The sequence below is a fragment of the Tachysurus fulvidraco genome, chromosome 5 (assembly GCF_022655615.1).
Source record: "Tachysurus fulvidraco isolate hzauxx_2018 chromosome 5, HZAU_PFXX_2.0, whole genome shotgun sequence".
In the NCBI taxonomy this organism is placed as follows: domain Eukaryota; kingdom Metazoa; phylum Chordata; class Actinopteri; order Siluriformes; family Bagridae; genus Tachysurus; species Tachysurus fulvidraco.
In genome coordinates, this window is record NC_062522.1 from 20,752,157 (window position 1) to 20,765,261 (window position 13,105).

Below are 13,105 nucleotides of genomic sequence, written 5' to 3' on the forward strand. Positions count from 1 at the left end.
TTTCAAAAGTCTTAGTCCGTTCATTTATGATTTACGATTCCATTTTCGACTAGTTTTCTAGTATGTTCTAAAACCAAAACAACTACTGCTCACACAACAACCTCAATTCTGGCTCTTTAAATAATATCACATGTATTTGCATGTAAAAACTTGTCATCGAACATCAATGAGAAAACACAGTAAGAAAAGAGGGGAAAAAGAATCAAAGAAATAATGTGTGCTGTACTCCTCCCTCTTGATAAAAGAGAGAAAATTTGGCATTCAGACAAATAAGAGGCATGCCAACAATTTCCTGTGAAGTGGCATTCTGTCATTTGCCTCAGGCCCTTCAATTGTAAATTCGTCAGTGTCAACACTGTGTAGCGGAGAGAATACTTTGAAGCACACAGAAGCTTGCTAATCAACGGCAACACTAAGGTATTTCATTTCTAATTTTCTTAACAAAATATATTTTACTGGTAACATTTGATTGATCTTAAAATCTGCTTACCGTATGGGAGTTCTGTTAGAAAATTATTCAAAAACTATCTAAGATAGGTGCATTTTGAATATACTTTGAGTATATTTAAATGTGTGAATCCACTTTTGGAGCAAGTCCACACTTACATAAAAGTCACAAAAACATCACACGTGAAAAATTACAAGACGGTTTATGTTTCACACATTATTTCCGATGTACTTGGACTGGACTTTTCATGTTCAGTGGATTTTTTTTATTATAATTGTTGCAAGTAAATTCACACATTTTATTTTCACACCTAGTACATGTTTTTTAATTCTTCATTTGTGCTATGCTCACCTTTAATCATTATTTTAAAATATTTATGATCACATATTGCTCACATGATGTGAATATGTGCCATTTCAGGGTACAACATTGTGAAATGTATGTACATGTGTGAAAAATATATGTGTGATATTTAGCTTAAAGCACTGGTGAAAACACAATGTAAAACCCTGAGGATTATCACAGTTTGTTTTTTTTATAAAGATTTAATTTAAATTAATTCAGTTCAATGTCTCACACCTCCAAAAGAAGCCTATGCCATTTATAACTCAAAACTTCATGCACTAATCCTCACTAAAATACCACTCTTTAGATTCTTTACACAGATATCTAGTGTCAGTTAAGTTGATTTACACTGAAGAGAGTCAACATTAAATTTTAATTACAACTCCCACCTGTGCTGTTTGTCCTTTACTGACACTAGGGGAATGCTCTTGTGTGGCAGCCTCAGGCAACTGGGGAATGGATGGGGTTTGGGCTTGGGGTGGGTGGATGGGGTTGGGGCTGAGGGGCTTAGTCTTTGTCAAGCCTACTGCAGACCTAAGTTGATAGATTGGCAGCCCTTCTAGACTCATAAATGAGAAAGTTTGTCTTGAGTGCTGTAAAACTGTGCAGACCTGCAATATAAAGTCAGAACTGCCGATAAAAGCAAATCAGGCTGAACTGAAAATGACCTTTAAATCCATTTAAACAGTACACTGAATATTACTGAATGATTCTAGAAATGAAAGAAAGCATATCGAATCTTTGCACTTCTTCACATCTAAGGTGCTTTTGAATAAACCCAATGGCAATCATGAAAAATTACATGAGGTTGTTTTTTCCCAGAGTCCTTGTAAAAGTTTGCTGACACCCTCTCTCTTCCCAGTCTAGTTTTGACACGTCAGACCGCTTTTGTTGGATCCCTCTTGTCATATTTAGTTGATGTGCAGAGAACCTGACCCCTCCTGTAGAGGATAGCAGAGTCGTAATTGCTGCAAATGCGTCATGGCTGGAAGAGCCTGAGGCCAAAAGATCATTTGTCGGGTTTTCGGCCTCTGCTCGTCGTCCTGAAACACACCTGCCAAACCGTAATTATGCTGTGATGTGAATACATGTCCCATTTTATCATCACTGTTAACAAAATTAAGCCAGCCTTTAAATCTGTGGATTTTTGTCCCTATTATTGCCATTTTCAATTAAATCCCACAACTATAAGCCACAGCTATTATTTAGTCAGTTATAGAGGTTTCAAGGAATGCAACCTGATATTGTTCAAGAGAGCTAAATCAGTCATTAAAGCAAAAGAAAGATGTATTTATTTTCATTATTGTACACCTCTAGATTCCCTCTGGTTTAATATACATCAAAAATTGTTTAAGGAGATAATATTACCAGTCAATCAAATAGATTTTTGGTTGAGCAATCATTGTGTGCCTAATACCATCTAATACCTGTCTTAGATGTAACTTATAGTCAGTTATACTCAAGTAATCAATTTTAGATATAATTCAGTGCAGGGATGGAAAGTAATAAAACCACATGTATTCTCATTATACTATTGTTTACTGTAATGTTACTTTTTAATATAGACTATACTTATAGTACTATAATTCATTTCATTTATGTTTGCTTTATTATATTACAGAATAAAGAATAATAATGCAGATAACACCAGCAGACATTTAAAAAAAAAACATTATGCACAAATTTTAAATAATAAATTTAAAACCTGATTAAAATAAAGTATCTTAATAAAATATTTTCCTAATGAAAATCTATAGTTCTGCTGCCAATTGCCTAGTCAGCAGCAGTAATGTCTGAGACAGTGGAGACAGATGAGTATTCCTGTCCTAGTATCAAATATCTGCAAATTATGCAAGATATGCAAAACCCATGTTAGAAACATTGGATATGAAAAAATTCATCACATTCTCGTTAAAATATTTTGAGAAGAAATAAAAGGAAAAATAAAAAGATGTACAATACCTTAGTTGCATAAGTGTGCACACTGTGAAACGATTACTTTTTTATTACACCACTCTGTCTTTCTGGGTAAGAATCTATCAGCGTGGCACACCTTTTTTAAATGTTTCAAAATTTTTCCACTCTTTATGGAAATAATATTCTTGAGTCATTCAATTGAGAGGGCATCTCCTGTCCATAGTTGGCATACAGATTTCTACTTGGATTTGGGTCTGTGCTCTGGATAGGTCAAACAAAATGTTGATCTTTTGGTTAAGCCATTCCTCTGTTGATTTGGATGTATGGTTTGGGTCACTGTTGTGCTAAAAGGTGAAATTCCTAACATCTGAAGTCACCTGAAAGTTTTGCACTAAAATCGACTGATACAGTATTTGTCGATTTTCCTGATTCTCTCCACTTGAAATGAGCATGATGCTGCTATCACCATGCTGCACTGTGGGCATAGTAAGATAACAACAAGTGAGATACTGTATCATGCTTTGTTAGTTCTTTGTAGACCATGGCTTCAGCAATCAGACCAAGAACATATGAAGAAAATTCTAAAGAATCAAATCATTTAATTTATGACAGCTATATGATAATTAGTTGGTAATTTTACATTGAGAGGGATTTTATTTTTGGTTGTTCTTTTTCTTTTTCCATTAAAAAACCTGCCATTTTAAAATGGTTTTGTAGACTTTTTCGGCTGTATGACTGTCTAGCCAGATATTTAAAATGTTTCTCATCTAAAAAAAATCTCTCTATTAAACTTATGATGTCTTAACTTGTGTAGATGTATGATACTCAGAAGTAGTTATCTCACACTTATGGGCACTTAGAAAGAAAACTGTAGCTAGAAACATGTGTGGTTTAACAATAAATTGTGATAACAATACATTTGATTATGTACGGTTAAGAATTGAGGAGGTGTTCATGTCAGCATAGCTCACTTGGATAATTAATATAATGTTCAAAAAACATTCCTCACATATAGAACATTTTCGGATAAAACTGTAGACCTACGAAAAGGGATTCTCGGCAGTTTTTCACCTGACAACTTGTTTACTCTTACATATTTTGATGACCACTTTTACCGTGAATTATTACTATTACTATGGTAGTATTATGTTTTAAACTTTTCTACAGTTAATAAGTGTTTATTGTTTTTGCTTTATTGACACCAACCTGTATATACTGTATGACACAAATGTATTTCAAATGAAAATAACCTGTCTAATGCTGATGATGTAGCCAGGGAAAGTGTGCAGACTTTATTTAAAGGAGGTAAGCAGAGGTTTCACCCTCCTCAGCTTATGCCTTTAGGCAGCCCTGTCATCCTCTGAGAGACAAGGCAATCTGACCTGATCTCCCTCTCAGAGGTCTCCAACCTTTAACAGAGCTGACTCTTTGAACAAAATGCAACAACAAAATCCAACTGTCAGTCAGAGCTTAAGTGTACAAAGTTAGTGTTGTCACGCTAAGGCCTAAATGTCCATGATGTGCTACAACAGCCTCCAGTTTGTTGTTGCTAGTACATTATAATGTGTATGCCTTGCCAGTGACTTTCTATTTTTTATTTTCTATAGCACTGCTAGCTTCTGCCACACCAACAACAAACGTCTCTGACCTTCTGTTCTGTCTCTGCTCCCCTTTGCATAATGCATTGTCCCAGGTATTCAGTAATTTAGTGGTAATCCAAGTGCCTGCATTCTAGGTTCACCAACGCTTGTGCCCCTGGGGCATGTTCTCTTCAGATGCCTATCCTGTTGTTTATGGTAAACAAGCACTAAAAAGGATCATATCTGAGTCTGTTCCTTTGGGTTGGCAGATCTGATTAAAAGAGGGTGGAGGGGGGTCCATGAAAGAAAACCATGAGAAGAAAAGGCACTTCACTCTCTGATCCCCTGGAAACAAAGATGATTAAATCAAAATGGGGCAAAAATACAATGTCTTCTTTCCCCTCCAGTGCCACCACTTCTGGACTCAGTGGCCACAGCATAGACCGGAAAAAATAAAGAGGAAAAAACTGTGCATCCAAACTTCATACAGAGGCCTATTGTTAAACTGTGCTGTTTTTCAGTACATGCAGAATTACAAACTGAACATTTCAAAGCAATCCCATCCAGATGAGAGTTTCAAGCAAGGCCAGGCCTAAATCTAAAGCAAATGTCCCATCCTAAGTGTGTTGTGGTTATTTTTTTTAAGGTGGATAGTTAAAGATTGGGCACATGGATTGAAAAATATCTTATAGACAGTACAAACTGAAATGCACAATCCAGATGCCTACCTTAATAAGTAAGCCACAGACTATAAGGAGTCTTTGTGTGGACATAAAGAGCCAAATAGGAAGGATTTAATTTAAATCATGTGCCAAAGATATAAACTCTCAATCAGTGATGTGAACCTGGAGGCAAACTAAATCTAGAAGTATCTTTGTTTCAGTCAATATATTCGTTTTTATAGCAACATTCATACCTTCAGTTAGTTAATTATAGAGTGTGGGCTCACCTAGTAAGTGCTCTAGCCTTAGGGGTGTAGAAAGTGGTTTCATGCTTGATATAAAGTTTCAGGAAAACCACACAGGATGTTCTTTAAATTTTGTCCACTAATCAAACAATGACACATGGATAGTCAACATAAATATCCATTGATTATTAATAGGTTATATTATAGGCCACAAATTAGTGAACCAGAGTGAGCACAAAAAAAAAAAAAAAAACATACAGAAAACTTCTTTGTCACATTATCTGAGTTTTTTCTTTGTCAACATCTTTTGGACATGAAACGAGATTATTCAGGTAATTCAAGTCAGACATCAGTGGACATCTCTGGTCACCTGGAGCTCACTGAGACAATCTGTATCTTTAGTATGTAAGAAACTTTCACTTACAGTATATTGTAAATGTGTTTTTTCAGAAGGCTTTTTGAAAACATATCCAAGTTAATGCATGTACACACATGCATATACACACTTGTAAAGAAATAAAATGACTGTGTCCCACCGTGAAGGAGAAAGGAGAAAGGGAAGAGTCATCATTATGTGGCAAGGTGTTTGTTGTATTATTTGCTTTTGTGTCAAGACCGGCATGCCTCATACAGGTTTGCAGAAAGGAGGAGGGTGTTGTGGGTAATTATAGGGAGATGGTGAACTAAGTGACCCACCACACCCAACACTTAGTGTGGCATGTTGTCTGTGTTCTCCAGGTCCTGCCCAGTCGTCTATGAATGACAATAGACCAGACCATGGAGCCAGTGATTAAGCTCTGCAGTAGAATCTACTCTCCCAAACCAGGTCTCGCTCTCCTTTAGGTATGGGATTCCAAGTCCTAATGACCCTTTCAATCATGCAAATACACACAGATGCAAAATCCAGAAGTCTTTAATTACCATAAAGTGCACCCTTTTTTTTTTAAACATGGTTCTGTGCCAACTGGAATGTATTGATTATTATTGCAGATTTTTGGAAACAAATCAATTTCACTGTAACTTTGTGTATAGTGTTTTTAACAGTTTGTAAGGAGAATAGATTTACCCATACTGTAGGTTTGTGTTTTGGGTAACGTTTATTATTACTTAAAGTAAGGGAAGCAGAATTGCGTGGTGGGGAGCAGGGTGTTGGAGAACATATATACAACATCCTTATAGACGGGAATTGAGTTTGTGCTTCCACACACAAAAATAATCTGATTGTTCATTCTTCAACACTAGAGGGCGCTATACGCCTCTTTCTCTCTCTATCCTGTGGTCATGAACTCAGCAGTACCAGCAAGATCTGGCTCGCTTTAGTGCTTCATATATTTTATTGCCTTTTGACATATTATTGTGTGTAGGTTTTTAGACTCATACCTTAATAAAAACAAATGCAGGTAACCTTCATTCGCCTACAGTCAAAGACAGAGGAGAGGTAACTTGATATGAGTTATTATTGTGTACTCTGGAAGGATTAAACTCAGTAAGGTATCTCATGTTGTTATTAACCATTTTCAATAACCTAAAGCTACAAAGTAATACAGTACAGAGTACGTTGTGCAAGTACGTTCATAACCGAACAGAGTAAATCTGCGCATGCGTGAATAATAACTGAATTAATAAGATGAGGAGGTCATGCCTCATCATGCTCGCTTGGGAGTGACGACTCTTTTACTGTTTTACACGCCTGTCCGTTAGGCTGAAGCATTCAGTTCTCACGACGGGGTTTCAAAGCCTTTCAGTAAGCTACCAATAAAAAGCTACCTCCTTATATTTATGCAGATGTTTCAGCAAATGTGGGGGACTTGATATTAAAATATTCATATTCATATTGTACAGACACACACACACACCTGTCGCAACAACATTATTATTATTATTATTATTATTATTATTATTATTATTATTATTATTATTATTATTATTATTATTATTAGTAGTAGTAGTAGTAGTATTAATAATAATAATAATAATAATAATAATAATAATAATAATAATAACGACAACAATAATAATAACAATTATTGTTATTATTATTGTTATTATTGTTGTTATAACAATAATAATAATAATAATAGTAATAGTAATAATAATAATATTAATAATAATAATAATAATAATAATAATAATATCTATGCATATATCTACATTTCTTATTGTCCATACAAAAAAGACAACAACAAAAAAATGCAGTAGGTTATTATTATTTTTTTTAGTGCTATTTCTTATTTTTGTTATTTACTCGGCATATACAATTTGAGAAAAAATTTATTTATGCAATAGATTCAATGAATAATCTAAACTAACATAATCTGGAAAAGTCTTTACAGTTCTGACGTCTCCAAATATTTCTGTCATTGCTTGAATATTCGGAACCTGGAATAACACACGGTTTCTGTTCCTGAAATTTCCAAGATACTGTATAATCACAGAAAAATGTAAATATCAAGTTAAAAATCTAGGAAAAGCTAGGACACTCACATGTTAAGTTTATAAAATCTTAAATTTGTCAAAATTTGTCTGACCAAATTGTAGTATTCATAAAATATCTAGCTTTAATGTAATATGTTTGTTACTTATCCATGTTCTCGCTTTTTCAGCCCATCAGTTATCGATTTACCATGGCAGGCCTGGGGTGAATTTGGTGCGTAATAAAAAATCCCTGACTTTTTACCTTCTACATTTTACAGTATATTTGATAATACAAATGTCTTTGTGTTTGCGTTATGTTAGGTCTACTGACAAAAACAAAAAAACAATAATTTCTCCAGATAAATATTTCCTGTATTGCTTGAGTACGCCATTTGAATTTGATTAAGAAGGCCATAATTTCTTTTATCTTTAAAGGCTTGAGATTGTAACTTGCTCAAGTCCCCCTTGCTTAGGCAACATTTTAATTTCCATTATGCCTGAACACACCACGTTCCATTACTGAGTTAATAACACAGACTTGCTCTTAATAGTGAAAGAAATAAACACAAGCAAGCATATATATATACACACACACACATATATACACTACTAATAATAATAATACTAATATATAAAAAAATACTATGTATATTATTATCCCAGACTTTCAATTCACAGTCATTCTCATTCCCTTATCTCAGGCATATAATTAAACTTAAATTATAACACTAAGGAATTCCACAGTGTTGCCAACTCGGATGTGACACCTTTTAGTTTACTAACAAAATTAAAATTAAAGCCAAAGGCAATAATCAATACCGAGGCAAAAACATGATGTAAGACTAGCGTTGTGAATGTATGCCTGTTCTCTTCAGCATGGATTTGGATCACCCTTCAGGACTCAAGCCTGTTCTGTCGCACTGCCTAAAATTGAAAGTGACAGGCCTTTTGCCTGAGGCTTTAATCCTGGAATAGGGTGCCCAATACAAGCTTCAGATGAGTCCTTCCTTACCACTCTCGCTATCTTTCTTTCTCTCTCTTTATGTGCCTTTTATCGCTTGTCCATTGCAACTGATTTCTTCATATGTTATGATCATTTAATATGTAAAACACTTTAATCATATGTGTGATATCTTCATTCATTTCGCTAAATAATTCTTTGTATTTTAGTTAATCGATAGGCGTTCACTTGATGATCATGCAAAATAAATATAAAATGTATTAAATCATTGTATTAACACAATTACAAACCTGGACTGTAAAACGACAAGCCATTCCAATATAAAGTTTCCTGAAAGTATTATTGTTTTACTTTCTTGCTTTTTATGTTTTCCAATAGTGTGCATGTGTATGCTGAATACATTTGGAATGTATGTGTGTGTGTGTGTGTGTGTGTTCTAGGTGACCTTCCAGTAATTGACAGTAACGGAGTGTGGGACATTTTTCTGACAGGTTTTCTAAGCCTAGGGCCTTTGATCTATGGGTAAACTCATCACACACACTCCCACACCTCCACCTGTTTGTGGCTTTTCTCCCTGTTGTGACTCCTCCTTTCTTTTCTCTAATTTTCATGCAAAGCAGAGATACTGTGTATATGTGAGTCATAGAGTGTGTTCAGCCACTAAACTTTTGTGTGCTGTTCTTTGCAATGAATGTGAACAGTATGTGCATGTACACAATTCCAGAGAAGACCAGGTTAGATTCATGCATTGTAAATGAATCGTTGGAATTGAATGGAACATAATAATGGATTATCATCACTACTGCTTTTTACAAACAGTAACACATTTTTAAATAATTTTTCATGTATTCATTCTACTAGTACTGTTAAAACTATTCACTAAAAACGACTAAAGTCTTTTTTTGTTGACCGTACAGCATGAACATGTTAATGTCCTGCATAACCCAAAGAAACACTGATCGTGGACTGCACAGGCGAATTAGCTACTCCTGAGCTCTTCAAAAGTCTATAAATCCCTGTTGTCTTTTCTTCCCCAGGGTCCTGCTTTTTTGTGCAAGATTCAGGCCTTTTAGGATATTTAGTAATTAGTTTGTTTAGCATTAGAAACACTGCTGTGCTCCCAGCTTTGTGTTAAGGCACCCCATGGTCCACCGTGGAGCCAGACTCAGGACTGTAGAGACTGACTTCAAAGCCAAGCAAAGATCTCTCTTGTCTCTTTTAAAAGCCAGGGATCAGGTCAAACTAAAATGTTTTCATGAGATGTCACAGTTATCCCTCTCTTCATTAGTGTGCAGCTGATCTTACATCATACAGTAACACAGACTGTTTCGGGTCAACTAAGTATAAGCACAAGCTTGCTATTTGTTTACTACTGTATATAGTATATAATGGTACACAGTAACAGAAAAAAATTAAATAGTTATACTATATATCTACCTAGTAGATAATTATTTATTTTTAGCCTAAAGTCTTTAATTATTTAATAGTATTTCAGATATGTTTCAATTCTGTTCAATTTCATTATTTCAAACATTTTATATATTTTTATAATGAATATTGTTTGTTAGAATACTGAATTAATGTAATACTTGAACTTAAAGTAAGATTTTCTGTATTAGTCCGCTTTTTTATGCAGCTCTACGTTGTGTTTGTTACTGAAATAGAAGGGTCCAATTGAAATTTTCTCTCCTGCTTTAGATAACTTTTATAGATCTTTGTTTTTACATTCTAAATTGATTCCACCTTCTTATCCTCTGATGGGGCACAGTAAACACTGTCACTGTCATTGTCAATAATAGCCAGTCACGCACATCGGAAACAGGACTCAACCACATGAGCAAAACGTAGCAGCATGTAATTAAATGATTTAAGTCAGCCCCCTTTCGATGATAAAGCAGCTCTCATCTGATGTGGATGTTGAGTGCAGCCTTCAGCTTGCGCCTACTTTCTGCTCTTTATCTTCTAGTCCAATCTGCAGGAAATAACAATGTTACTTAGGATTGCTAACCGTGGGAATGAAGGAAACCTGGAAGTTGTTAAATGGACAGTTACATTTAACCTTCTTTAAGATCTACTTTCTTATTTGTTCATGCCCATGCATACAGCCATACAGTGGCATATGTAAAGCATTTTAATTAATCCAACAATGATATTAATAAAATAGATGATGGATGTTTTGGGCAGCGGTTAAGAAAACATAATATGCCAGATACAGGGTGTGTGTGAGAGAGAGAGAGAGAGAGAGAGAGAGAGAGAGAGAGAGAGAGAGAGAGAGAGAATTTCACACTTTACCACTGTGACTCTCCCAGGGATGGAAGTAATTAGTCAAGAACAAAGAAAAAAAAATTAAGTCAAGGGGAAATGTTGAAAACATGAGTTTGGTAAATTACCTCATAAACACCCTTTTCTCCATCCCTGTCTCACCCTCTTTTCAAGAACACTTACCCCCAAAGGTCTCTCTCTCTCCTGCTCTCTCTGCACGTCCGTTTCATCTGGTATTCATATGGACTCTGCTCACCCCCCTGCTGCAATCCATCCCCAAACTATTTCCTTTTTCAATTTCCAGGGGAAGTTGTTAAATGATTCCTGAACCAAACAAGTCCTCTCTCTCTCTCTCTCTCTCTCTCTCTCTCTCTCTCTCTCTCTCTCTCTCTCTCTCTCTCTCTCACTTCTTTTACTGCTGTACAAGCCACAGAGGTCTATTATTTTTACTAGATCATGTGATTGCATGTGTAGTGAAAGTAGTGCGCCATTTTGATTTGAGCATCAACCTGTTCATGATTAAGTTTACTAGTAATATACATTTACATTTACAGCATTTGGCAGAATATACACAATCACACAAAATATTGAATGACATATTTAGAAAATGTCTTAGGGTAAATTATGAAAGACCAAGGGCATTTTCATATATTATATTTAACAATATAACAATTTTCATAATTGTCTGAGACTTTGTTCTCCTTCCTCTCAAAATGTCTCTCTCACTCATCTCTTTCTCTCTTTCTTATATTTTTTGTAGCCATGGGCTATGATTGCACATTGTGCACATTTGCTTTTGAAGGATGTGGAGGACATGTTCAGAAGAAGACATTCCTACCTCAGGCCGCCCTATCGCAGATGTTAGTGGGGGCAAAAATGGGCATCTCCGGAACCCCTCTATGCCCTCTCTCACCCATCCATGCATGGCATGAAGCTGGGGGTGGCCAAGATGCCAACAAATAGCAATTCATATTAAATACTTGTGACAGGTGTCAGTAGTAGTCACATTCGGTGCCTTGAAGAGTGTCACATCCTGCTGTTACACAAACCTCAAAAAACCGGTGAGAGAAGGAAAGACACAGAATGAATATGTGCTGCTCACAAAGACATGTATGTACCTTGAGGGTCAGCCTTCTTAGTGTGGCATAGCACACACGCCTTCTGCCAAGCTTGGTTAACCTGGAGAAAGACAGAGAGGGAGAGGGGGAGAGAGAGAGAGAGAGAGAGAGAGAGAGAGAGAGAGAGAGAGAGAGAGAGAGAGAGAGAGAGAGAGATTACAGTGTCCAAATTATTACTGGTGGGGATTGCAAGGAAATGCAGCAGTGATGTCTGGTTTGGTTCATTTTAATTAGCTTCAGCGTTTACAATGTCAACATGACTTCATTGTACTTCGACTTAGAACATTTTTACCATTTTAGACCCTTTTATTTCACAGTTGTACACAGTATGTTATTTAATAAAGAATGCATATGTCAACCAAAATTTTGTCTTTAACCTCTGAAACTCATTAATCTCTTCGGTGAGTCAAAGATAAATACTTTTAGATTTAATACTTTTTGGAACTGCATCAGTTTCTCTATTAGTCTCAATGTAACTACTAAATTCTTCATTGTACTTTATGAATAATGTGCTTAATTATGAATGACTGATAAGTAGATAAAACATTAAGGAGTTAAGTATGATGAGTGCCTGTCTTGTGTCACCTATACATTCCTTTCTTTTACTAGTTGTACATTGACTAATGTCTTCATGGAAGCTGGCCAGACAAGTTTTCACAAGGAACAATGCCCCAAATGTTCTCATATAGGTTCCAAAACTGAAATGAAATAGCCCAGTCTATTTTCAGTGTGTGTGTGTGTGTGTGTGTGTGTGTGTGTGTGTGTGTGTGTGTGTGTGTGTGTGTGTGTGTGTGTGTGTGTGTGTGTGTGTGTGTGTGTGTGTGTGTGTGTTTAATAGTGAAGTGGTAATGGTGGGTGCTGTGGCCTGGCTCAGCCCATTAGGAGTGGATCATTAGATCATGGCAATTATGGCGTTTGCATTTCACTAATCCCACAGTAGGGAATCAAACAGCTCTCAGGATCCTCACACACATGCGCACACACAACTAACACAATACCCTTTAGTCCATTCAAGTGCTTTAAACACGCTTTTTAAACTCCCATTATTGCGGCTCTCTTAGGTTCACCTTTTCAGAAGGCGAAGAGCTGCTGTTAAAGGGGTGCTTCTGGGGATTATTAGGGGACCGGCAGCAGTGAAACAAAAGCATGCTG

General features: G+C 35.8%; 1 long non-coding RNA gene across 2 annotated transcripts; it reads left to right on the forward strand.

The window, feature by feature from the left end:
- Positions 1-213: 213 nt before the first annotated feature.
- On the forward strand, positions 214-12,298 carry LOC113642689. Of its 2 annotated transcripts, none has more exons than XR_003440640.2 (5): positions 214-417; positions 5,936-6,040; positions 7,801-7,844; positions 8,488-9,095; positions 11,596-12,298. It is a non-coding gene; the product is annotated as an uncharacterized LOC113642689 (long non-coding RNA). The 2 variants fall into 2 exon arrangements; XR_007140510.1 differs by having other exon boundaries at positions 290-417; positions 9,014-9,095.
- Positions 12,299-13,105: the final 807 nt, after the last annotated feature.